Source organism: Tupaia chinensis, unplaced genomic scaffold (genome assembly GCF_000334495.1).
Source record: "Tupaia chinensis unplaced genomic scaffold, TupChi_1.0 Scaffold144529_1, whole genome shotgun sequence".
NCBI lineage: Eukaryota > Metazoa > Chordata > Mammalia > Scandentia > Tupaiidae > Tupaia > Tupaia belangeri.
Genome location: NW_006204388.1, coordinates 2,158,327 through 2,169,411, shown reverse-complemented (window position 1 = coordinate 2,169,411; position 11,085 = coordinate 2,158,327). Strand labels below are relative to the sequence as shown.

The window sequence follows — 11,085 nt, the reverse complement described above, 5'->3', positions numbered from 1 at the left end:
GCCCGCGGAGGCGGCGGTGCTGTGGTAGGTTGCGGGGCGTTTGGGAATGGGGTGCTGGGTGGGCGGATGCATGGGGGCCCCGAGTGGCCTGGGCTGGCGAGAGACCCTAAAGGGTTACATACTGCGAAAAGGAAAGGTAAAGGCGAGTGTGGGCGCTGGTGCTGGGACCACGGGTCCACCGAGGTGAGGTTCTGCTCCTCGTTACCTTGGGTCTCTCAGCTTTCCCCTGAGGTGAATGAAGGAGGAAGCGCGTGTTTGAGACACACACACACACTTGTGGCAGGTCGCACTTGGCCCTTTATCTTGGAAGGTGTTGTGTTACTGTCTTGATGTCTGTTTGAAAAATACCATGAGAAGATCTTGATGTCATTGGCGATTGAAGGAAAGGGTGGGGTTTGGGGAATTGGAAGGGACGAAGGAGCATGAAACACTGGAGGACTGAAAGAAGTGGGGGAGCAATGGAGTGAAAGGTTTCCCTGGGAGGGAGAATGATGCCCCCCACCCCGAGCTGGGCAACTCCGGCCCGCTAGCTCCTTTGTGTTGCACCGAGGAGCTAGGAAACCTGCGCTATTCCCCGTCAGCTCTGGGTCCCCTTCAACAGCTCGTGTCCTCCTCTCCCAGTCATTACGGATGCAGGACGTGTTTCGGATCTTACGTGGAAAGAGAGAGGGAAGCTCATTAGCGTGAGGGTGATCATGGCACCCTAGCCCAGGGACAATTAGATGGGCTTCCAGAGGGCTAGGCTTACTGTTCACCGCCTCGAGAACCCGGGAGGGGGCTGGGGGCGATACCGATTGCCTTTGAAAACAGTGTGACTTCATGATTACGGAGATGGCTGCAAAATTACTTCATTACACTACTTCTCGGCCATCAGGGCTGAATAAAGGACCCGCCTCCGCCCTCTCCTCCCTCTCCTCATCGCTGTCTCCTCCCCACCAAAGCACTAAGCTGGCGGGTTGGGTGAGAGGGCTCAGCGGGAGGCGGAGAAGGGAAGGGGTCACTTTCACAACTCCCGGGAATCGGCTTCAGAAAGGAACCATCTGCGACTCCCACGTACCTATCCAAGTTCTCCTTCGAAAGGAAAAGCTGAGGGTGGGGCGTGGGGACTGGTGAGGTACAGGGATCCTCCACCTGCTCTTTTCGATTACTTTCCCGATACACTTTCGAATATACCTGCTATGGTAACTGGGTCAGCAGGTGAACAGGGGTACCTGTCGATGTTGCACTGAGGCTCTCTTGCCGAATGAAAAGCAATTGGTATGTGAGCGTATGTTAACCTGAGCAAAATTTCTAAGCACAATAGAGATTTTACAGCGTGGGCGAGAAGCGTGCATTCCAGCGAAAGCAGAACACGTGATCCCTCCAACCGGAGAGAGACTCAGTATTAGGAACTCGATTTTCTTTGTTCCAGGCTGAGCCTATGAGATGTTCAGCATCCCACTTGCTTAAATCCTTCTATAATGGAAAAAAATAATAAAGTTGACGGGAAGCAAGAATTGAGGGAAAAGGATCACAGGTAAATAGATACCTGGGAAGGGGTCAAATCTCTGTCATTTCGCTTTTACCACCTACCCTCCACCCCTACCCTCGCCCCAGCTGCGCCCCCCTCCCATTTTAAAATGAGGCATTCCCACTGGAAGACTCCTCGGTGGAAAAGTTCTCCATCCCCTGAACACGTGAATTCTCCAGCGCCTTGGATCCTGCTGTGTTTCACAACAGATTCTGCCACCTCCCAGTCCCAGTGTCACGCCTCCATGCAGGCATCCTAAAGCTGACTTCACTGACTGGAAGGGAACCGATTTTTGGCCTAAGACAGTAAAGTGGCCAAGTTGCTGCATCTTGGAAACCATTGACCACTCTGGGAAAATAATGAGAGTAGAGCTGTAGGAATGATTTTATTTTTCCTTAAGAGGCCAGGACTAAAATATGTTGTACTTAGAGGCATTTCTGGGTTGTTTCAGGCCTGTGGAATGTCCTGAGATTTGATTATTGTTTAATGGAACTAGAACTTGTCCTGGCTCAATATTTTAGTTAGAGCTACCTGACTTGGAGATTTATTTCATTTTCACTCCTTGTTTCATGAGCCATGGTAATGGGCTCAAGTTTTTTAAATGTGAGCTATTTCTGTCCTATACTGCATTGCATCATACTATTTTGTGTGGTTGGAAAGGCAGAGTCAATTTCCATGACATATTATGAGATGAGAGTTCTTTATATATTTTTAAAATTTCACTGTCCAAGAAAAGATGTGTGCTTACCATGGCAACTCTTACATTCTACTTCCCTTGAGCCTGCACATATGCAGCTTCAGAATTAGAAACAACTTCATAAGGAAACCAACCTGGTCCAATTACAGTAGCCATGTTTTATTCAGAATGTTAGCACAGTTTTAGGCTGGCATTAAAATTTTCTTAATTAAAATCTCATTCCACTTTTTTTTTTTTGTAAGCTTTCACTTTTTCTGGCTACTCAAAATACAAAACATAAGCTTGAAGTGTTTTATGTATTTATGTTTTTGCTTGCTTTGGATCTTAAAAAAAATTAGGAAGATATGAAATCAATACTGTGAATTTGTATTGCTTACAAAAGTCATCAACTATATTATCTATATGGTGTTAATTCCCGTGGGTATTTCTTAGCTCTTATTTCAGCACATGATGCCTGGTAATATTTGATTAAAAAAAAAAAAGCCTGGTCTCTTTATTTATGACTTAAATATTTATTTTTTAGAATAGTAGAAAACTGAGGGTGGTAGATTTTAATCGATCTATCAAAATGACATCTATTGATACTGTAATCTTCTGAATGACCATGAACTCTGTAAGGCTGGATTACACTTTCTATGACATTATAACTTCATTGTCTACCCAAATTAGCAGAGTACCAAAGGAGCAAAGAATTATTCATAAAGTAGCTTCCGAATTATTTCCGGATTCTTATTATATTTTCTTTCTTCACATAAATTGTTAAACAGAAATACTTTTTTGACAAATTCTTTATTTTGAAAAATGTATACTATTCATTGAGCGTAACATTGATAAGAACCACATCATCAATAAAAGACATTATTTGGAGTATTTTGTTGTATCCAGTCACAGTGACTGCTTTGTTAAGTAACATCTACATACTTTATTGAGGTGAGTTTAGTCAGTTGTGAATTTGCAAGATAACTTTGAGAGAACCATTCATTTAAATCTGTGACACAGAATAGATCTTTCTTTGTGACATCAGCTCATGTAATTACTATCTCTATGGAATAACATACTGGAGATGATTGTAGGATCTTCTGAGAAAGCTAAAGTTTTTACTTAGAGTCTTTAATTTAGAGACTACTTCAGTGTTCAGTGAAGGACTTCCAATGTTTCAATATTTTAAAAATGGAACTTTGATATTAAATTATCAATTTTAACCCATAATGTAGTTATTGCATTCTATTCTGAGGAGGCACAAACAAACAGAAAGGAGATCATACATTGGCTTTACATATATATCTTAAAATAGTGAATTGTAAATTTTCACTATATATCAACAATATTTAGAAGATGGTGGCCGCAAGTCAATAATAATCCTCTTTTGTGAAGTTTTAGTCATGTTATGTAAATCAACTCTGAATCATTACAAATAATCCTAATAGAACCAATTACAGGAAATTACCCTAAGACAGTAAAAGGAATAAGAAAAACTTAGGTACTTGGCAAAGTAATATGTACTCTTAGATAATATAAATCTTTTAATACCATAAAATAGAGGTAATAATAACTGATGATTTACAGCCATAGTTCACATCAAACAATAAAGCAAAGTAGTACTTGAAATGTGGTTTGGACATTTTAGGCGGGTGCAGCATACACTTTTTGGTACAAATTTGTTTTTCTTCTTTGTGTATGTGTATGTGTGTAGGTGTTGATGTAGTGATGGCATAGTATATTTTTAAATAATACCATTTAGAAATCTATTTTCTATCTTGGATATGCTCGGATATCTATCAGCATCAATTGTCATCTTGCTTCCTTTACTCTAGTACCTGAACTTTAATCATAATTATAATAACAGCAACAAGTTATTAAACACATACTATGAATCAGTTGCTTCCTTTCAAGTACCTGGCTTTATTCCTTCAATAAAGCTGTAAGAAGCATTATTCTCACCTCTTAAAGATTGGAAAATTGAGTTTCAAAAACAGCAAGTCGCATGTTAATGACACATAGTTAGGAAAGTGGCGGGTCATGACTGAAACCAAGATTTGTCTCCTGTGCTCTTTTTCCGGTTCCATGATCTCTGCTCCATAGGAATATATTGAAATTTCTTAAATAACTGTAATCTGTAGGGCATAGACCTTTTTTTTTTTTTTGATGTATAATGAAAATTTAAGATTTTTAGCAGGCTTATCAACATGGTCAACATATTTGTAATAATTCAACATACTACATTTGTGACCATCATTTAAAATTAGTGCAGAAGATACTATAATGACATAATTAATTCATGAAAAAGTTATTTGAGAACCTATTAGAAATTTTTATATAAAAGTACCTTAGGGAAGCTGTCAGTAAAACCAGTTTTGAATCAATATCTGTCATATTTGCTTTGAAACTCTGATTATATTGTTGATAAATAAGCCTCTGGAGAGGTGTCATATCTATTATCTTAATGATGAATTATAATAGAAAAATTAAAATGGCATTCAAAATCACATAGAAAAACTATTACATTTAATAAATAGATAGATTTTCTATGTACACTCTTCATTACATTGTTCACGGTTTGATAAACTTAACTCTCTATAAAATATATCTTACTTTAATGCACACAAAAAATTGTGGTTTCCACATTTTGAAATTTGTATTAGCATTGATATGATCTGTTTGAATATTTTAACAATGAGTAGATATTTATGTGGCTTAAAGAATTAATTTATTGGCTTTTTTTTTTTTTTTTTTGAGAAATTTTTGCTATAGGGTACATGCACTTGCCAGAAAGACAGAGAGAGACAGAAAGTGAGAAATCACTCCTCAGGGGAGATGGCCATGCCACAATCCCTTCTCCTCCATTCTTCTCTCAGTATCTTGGGCACACACGCACATGCGCCCAGTGTGACTTTAAGCCACCGGATCTGGGACTCGAACTGCGGTCGACTACATGGGAGTTCAGCGACATAGCCATTACGCTAACTGCTGGTCCCCAAGAATTAATTTATTGGCTTTTTAAACATGCAATTTCATCACTTATGCCAGGGCATTTTTTTTTTTTTTTTTTTTTTGGGGGGCTTTTCGCTATAGGGCATGGGGGGTGGAAATCACCCCCCAGGGGGGATGGCCATGATGCACACCCTTCTCCTCCATTCTCCTCTCGGGATCTTGGGCACACACGCACACGCACCCGTTGTGAGTTTTAAGCCACAGGGTCCGGGACGCGAACCGCGGTCGACTATGTGGGAGTCCAGCAACATAGCCATTACACTAACTGCTGGTTCCCTGCCAGGGCATTTTTGATCTACTTTAAGTTCAGAAAGGTTGAGAGCATATTTAACACCAAAGAATAATTATGCCATGCCCAAGGTAGTATCATAACAAAAACAAGGGAACTGTAGAATACATGTGTAAGTGTGCTATGTGTGTGTGCACGTGTGGGTGAGGGTGACCAAATGAAGGAGAGAATTAAATCTTGGGTTATTCAAGCAGTAAAGTTGTATGAGAATAAGAAGATACTGATTTCACTTACAGAAAAGAAGTACCTGACCTGAAAAAACAGAAAACAAATATACAAATAGCATATAAGTACTATCACTATTTTGAGATTTTCATGAGAAAAAAGAGAAGATGGTATGCTGAAAAAGAGAAAAATAGAGCTAAAAGAAAAAGATGGGATAGACAGTTGGAAAGATGTTTTGGACTTCATTCATCAAAAAACACATTCAGGATTTCTACGTTAGTATCGTATTGAAAGAGAGAAAGACACTTTGTGTAATGGCAGAGTATTTTATAGATACCTAGCTGCATTACCGAGTTATTTGACATTGGAAAGAAAGTCAAGAAATTAGCCTTATTAAGATAGTGCCTCAATGTCATGAAGATATTTGTTGCATTAAAAAGATGAGTAATGGACGCAAAGCTAAAATATGCCAGCTGAATTCAAATAATTAACGTGACACAGATAGTGTAACTAAAATAATTAAAGAGTGCAAATAATTAGACCTCTTCAGTGGTAACCACTTAAATGTTCTGCATGCAAGGAATTCATCATTTTAGTTCTTACCACCAGTAGGCCTCTTACTAAGTCATGTAGGATGGAAATGTACCTTGGCTCACCTATTTTGAGCATATGTAGCACACTGAATATTTGCTGTCCGGTATTATTCTCAGTCAGAGTAATTTAAGACATGAAAAACTTCTCTATTTCAAGTGTGATTAATTTCTTAAGACAATTATAAAAGCTATTGTAATTAAATCAAATACCTAGTTAAACTTTGAGTGAGTGTTAAATATTAGCTCTGTCCTTAGGGTAATACTGTATTGTTGAACATTGGGCACACTGCACACATACACATACAGCTGTAATTGTTCTCTCTCACAATACACATACATACATAACTGTAATCTTACCATTCATGAATTCGTAACACTCAGAGCTAGAAGACACTGTAGAGGGCCTCAGGTTTTAGAAGTGGAAACCAAGGCCCATCTGCTTTCTCACGTCTTAACTGCTGGTGAGAGAAACAGCATGAGAACCGATCGCTAGACTCTCAGCTTCTTCCAGTGAAATCTTATCACTGGAAATATTGAAGGTCTTTATACCTGAGCAAAATGAAAGAGCAAAAGAAATCTTAATTTAATAAACTTAATTTATGTAGCCAACCAATACCATGACACCATGCAAAATACATTTCTTTTTCATTTGATTTTTGCCCTGTATTTTGCCCTGAGTTTTTTGGACAATTGCCTTACTTTGATTTGACTGTCTGGTCAGACTCTAATCCTATACATTTAACATTTATTAAGTATTCTATTTTTAAAATGATGCCATTACTTTAAAAATATAGAATTAGTATTGAAACATTCTAAATTTGGACATCATATCTTTTGTTAATGAAAATTAAAATGTCCTTTTAAATTATTGATATTTTTAGGTAATGCCAGCTAAATGAATACTGGATGCTGGAGAAAGGCTCTATTCATTTTAAGTAAGTGAGTTAGCCTATAAATCTGCTAATTTCATTAAGGGCCAGCTAATGAGCTTTCTTCCTAATAAACAAGAGTAATTTAAAGTGTCTATCAAATATTGTTTTAAATATTGATCAGGAAAGTATTTTATTCAGAAAAATAAAATATGATATAGTTGGAATTTTGTAAAACAGACATATTTCTGTGAATTTTTGTTTTACAATTAGATTTTGAAGGAACATCTGAACTTCCTCTTACTTCTAAATATCTGTCTACCTATATTAATGACTTAGTTCTTCAGTCACAAAACAAATTTGAAATAAAGGATTCCCACTTAATTTTTTTTTCTAATGCTAAAATTTTCAGTCTACATTATCAAGATTTGGTTGCAGGGAAAGTTAGGGCAAGATGGTTTTTAACTTACCATCAAAATATATTAGCAACAATTGTAAAGCATTTTTTGAAATTAGATATAAATCTCTCAACATAAGTATTTGCATTATAAACAGTAAAATGTAAAAATATTTGCAAACAAAAGTGTTGACTAAAAAGATAGATCTATCTAGTCCCATTTAATAAGCCTCTTTAAAAAACAAATGAAAACTTCATAGTACATAATAATGTTTAAAATGAAAGAAACACCATGATGACTAAATTAGTGCATTACATATCAGCATATTAGCTGTGCTTTTTATTTGTAGAGTGGTTCTTATTCATGCCAGCTTTTGCTGTTCTGATCTGCAACTCGTGGGTGTGATAGAACGGGACACATTTCTGCATCTGTGAATATAATCCCACGCACCATTTTACATGACAAAGTCTGAATGTCCTGAGACAAGGTATTGACAATAAAACAAGATGTCGACCTCTACCAGTCTAGGGTTTGAATCAGTCCCCATGATAATACCTGTTTTACTTCTCAAAATATGTATCTGGTGAGATGTCACTTAAACATATAAGGAGAAAGGGTATTTTGTGTTTGTTTTCTTGTTTGTCTCTTCTACCCTGATATACCTAAGATTTGCTTCCTACAGACAAAAAGCAAGCCACCAAAGCTAAAACAAGGTAGACATCAAAACAGAATATGAACATAGGGGCTGGATGCAAAGATGATGTTCTTTTATACTTTGGTACAGGAAGAAATCATTAAAACTACTATATATGTTTATTTTCCATATAAAAATCATTAAATAGATAAAGCTTTATGAAGACTTAACAGGACTGACCCTGTAGCCTAGTGATTAGGGAGCTGGATCCCATATGTCCAAATGTGGTTCAAATCCCTACACTGGTGGTTTGAAGAAAACACCAAATGCATGTGCATGCTCAAAATCCCGACGGGATGGAGAAATAGAGAAGGAATTGCAAAGTGACCAGGCCTCATCGAGAGGTACTTTCTCTCTTACCCTTGTTCCTTTTACTCTCTGGTGAGTGCACACAACCTCTGGCAATACAAATCAGAATTAATGTATGGATTAACAAATCCTCATTCTATATCGATTCAATGTGCATGCATGCTTATGAAAATATAGTGTATTGGAAAAACTAGTAATACGAGTAATTGAGAATGCATTTACCTTAAAATAAAATGTACTGTTGAGTTAAAAAGTTGGAGCGAGGTTTGGATGAACAATATTTAAGGTCTGCTTTTTTTTTTTTTTTTTTTTTAGTTTTCGCTATAGGGCGCGTGCACTCTCCAGACAGACAGAGAGAGACATAGAGACAGAAAGTGAGAAATCACCCCCCAGGGGGGATGGTCACACCGCAATCCCTTCTCCTCCATTCTCCTCTCGGGATCTTGGGCACGCACGCACACACGCCCGGCGTGAGTTTTAAGCCACCGGGTCCGGGACGCGAACCGCGGTCTACTACGTGGGAGTCCAGCGACATAGCCATTACACTAACTACTGGTTCCCTGCTTTTTAAAAATATCTGTGGAATCACTTAGTCCCAGAAAATTCTCTTTATACATCCCATCCAGAAGACATACTCTGACCCAGACCAAGGGCACTGATTTCTGTAGCAACTGGCAAATCATTTACCTTCTCTACTACTTACTAATCAGTGTAAATTTAGCTCTGAAAACATGGTGTAATGGTGACTGCTAACTGAATAATATGACAGTCTTTCTACAATAAGTCTTAGGGATGCCATTGTCACTTTTGTTCTTGCATGTGACCAAGACGGCCCCAAACCGTGAGAATCTCACTTTTACATGTGTAAAAAGTTAGCCGCGATTCATATAAAGAACGACGTTCTCAGTCTTCTTTCCCCTTCTTCTTAGTATAATTTAATTGTATGATCATGTATGGAAAATAAAAATACAGAAAAAAAGAAAGTTATGTTTTTGCTCTGAGAATAAGAATGACTACTTTTTGTTTTAAATATAATTTTAATATTCTTTTTTTTTTTTTTGCGAGGGTTTTTCTAAATCGCCCGTTGGCGTGAGAGGTTTTTGCTATAGGGCACGTGTGCTCACCAGAAAGACAGAGAGAGACAGAGAGACAGAAAGCGAGAAATCACCCCCTAGGGGGGATGGCCACGCCGTAATCCCTTCTCCTCTGTTCTCTTGGGATCTTGGGCACGCACGCATATGCACCCAGCGTGAGTTTTAAGCCACTGTGTACAGGATGTGAACCGTGGTCGACTACATGGGAGTCCAACGACATAGTCATTATGCTAACTACTGGTCCCAACATAATTTTAATATTCTTGCTTAACAATGGATAAAATGGTGTATTCTTAGTGTAGAAGATAGACTATATTGTAAGGAATCAAAGGTTATATTCCTGAGACCAGCAGTTGGTGTGGTGGTTAAGGCATTGAACTCCCACATAGCTGACCACGTTTTGAGTCTTGGATCTGTCAGCTTGCTTTCTCACTCTCCTCTCTCTCTCTCTCTCTCTCTAGTCAAATTAAAGAATAATAATTAATTCTTTAAAAAAGTGCTATAGTCCTATGAGCACACATCATAAAAATTAATGTATAGCTTTTTAGTATTTACAATGAAAAGGAAGGCAACAAAAACCCCTAGGATTCTATGACAGCTTTCTTCTCTCACCTTTTGACTGTGAATCAAGTGAGAAATTTACCCTTAGGCTGAATAAAGATCACTCTTACACCGGTCATTTCTGTTTAGAGTATGTTGTTGAGTGAACAACATAGTTAATATGAATAGAGCTTAATGAAACTTGATTCCTTGATTACATTCTCTACATCTCTTTTTAGAAATGATCAAACCTTTAATTATGTGATTTGCAAGATCACCCAAAGTTCACTTTTACCCTTTCAGAATGCTTCAGTATATGGCTATTCATTACTAGCATCATAGTTTAAGTGGTACTTTTCAGTGGCTATCTCCAAAACCAGTAGACATTGGAACTCACTTGAATTTTTTTATCCCTAGAAAACTAGCTCATAGCTTAATACAAAAAAAACAAAAACAAAAACATACACATTGTTTAAATGAATGATTCAATGCATGACTAGTTTCAACTATGCTTCTGAATACCTCTAAGAGACTTGTAGTCATTAGTGTAGTCCTCTCAATTTCTTCTTCTCTTCCTTTTCTGAGAACATCATAAGATTATACTTTTTAACCCCTCTTTGAAGTTAGGCATCACCATGTGACTTGCTTTGGCCAATACAATAGGAGCAAAAAGTGAGGAGTGTCTCTTCTGAATAGAAGTATTTATGACCTACATATTTTACACTATTTTCTCTTGCCCTGATGTTGCAGTTGTAGAAGCATGTGCTGTGATGGAACCTCTACCAACCTGGTTCCTGAGCAACTACAGTAAGTGAAGCTCATCCAGCATGCATGCATTCAACATACAGTATGAGCAAAAACTAAAGTGTTATTAAATTGAGATTTGGAAGATCACTTGTTAGTGGAGAGTAACCTATCCTTTCCCTCCTCTCTGAA

The 11,085-nt window shown here is 37.7% G+C and overlaps 1 protein-coding gene across 1 annotated transcript in view; it reads left to right on the top strand.

The window, feature by feature from the left end:
* Nucleotides 1–11,085, top strand: part of LRRC7 (leucine rich repeat containing 7) — a 543,267-nt gene that overhangs the window by 395 nt on the left and 531,787 nt on the right. The window lies entirely within an intron of this gene.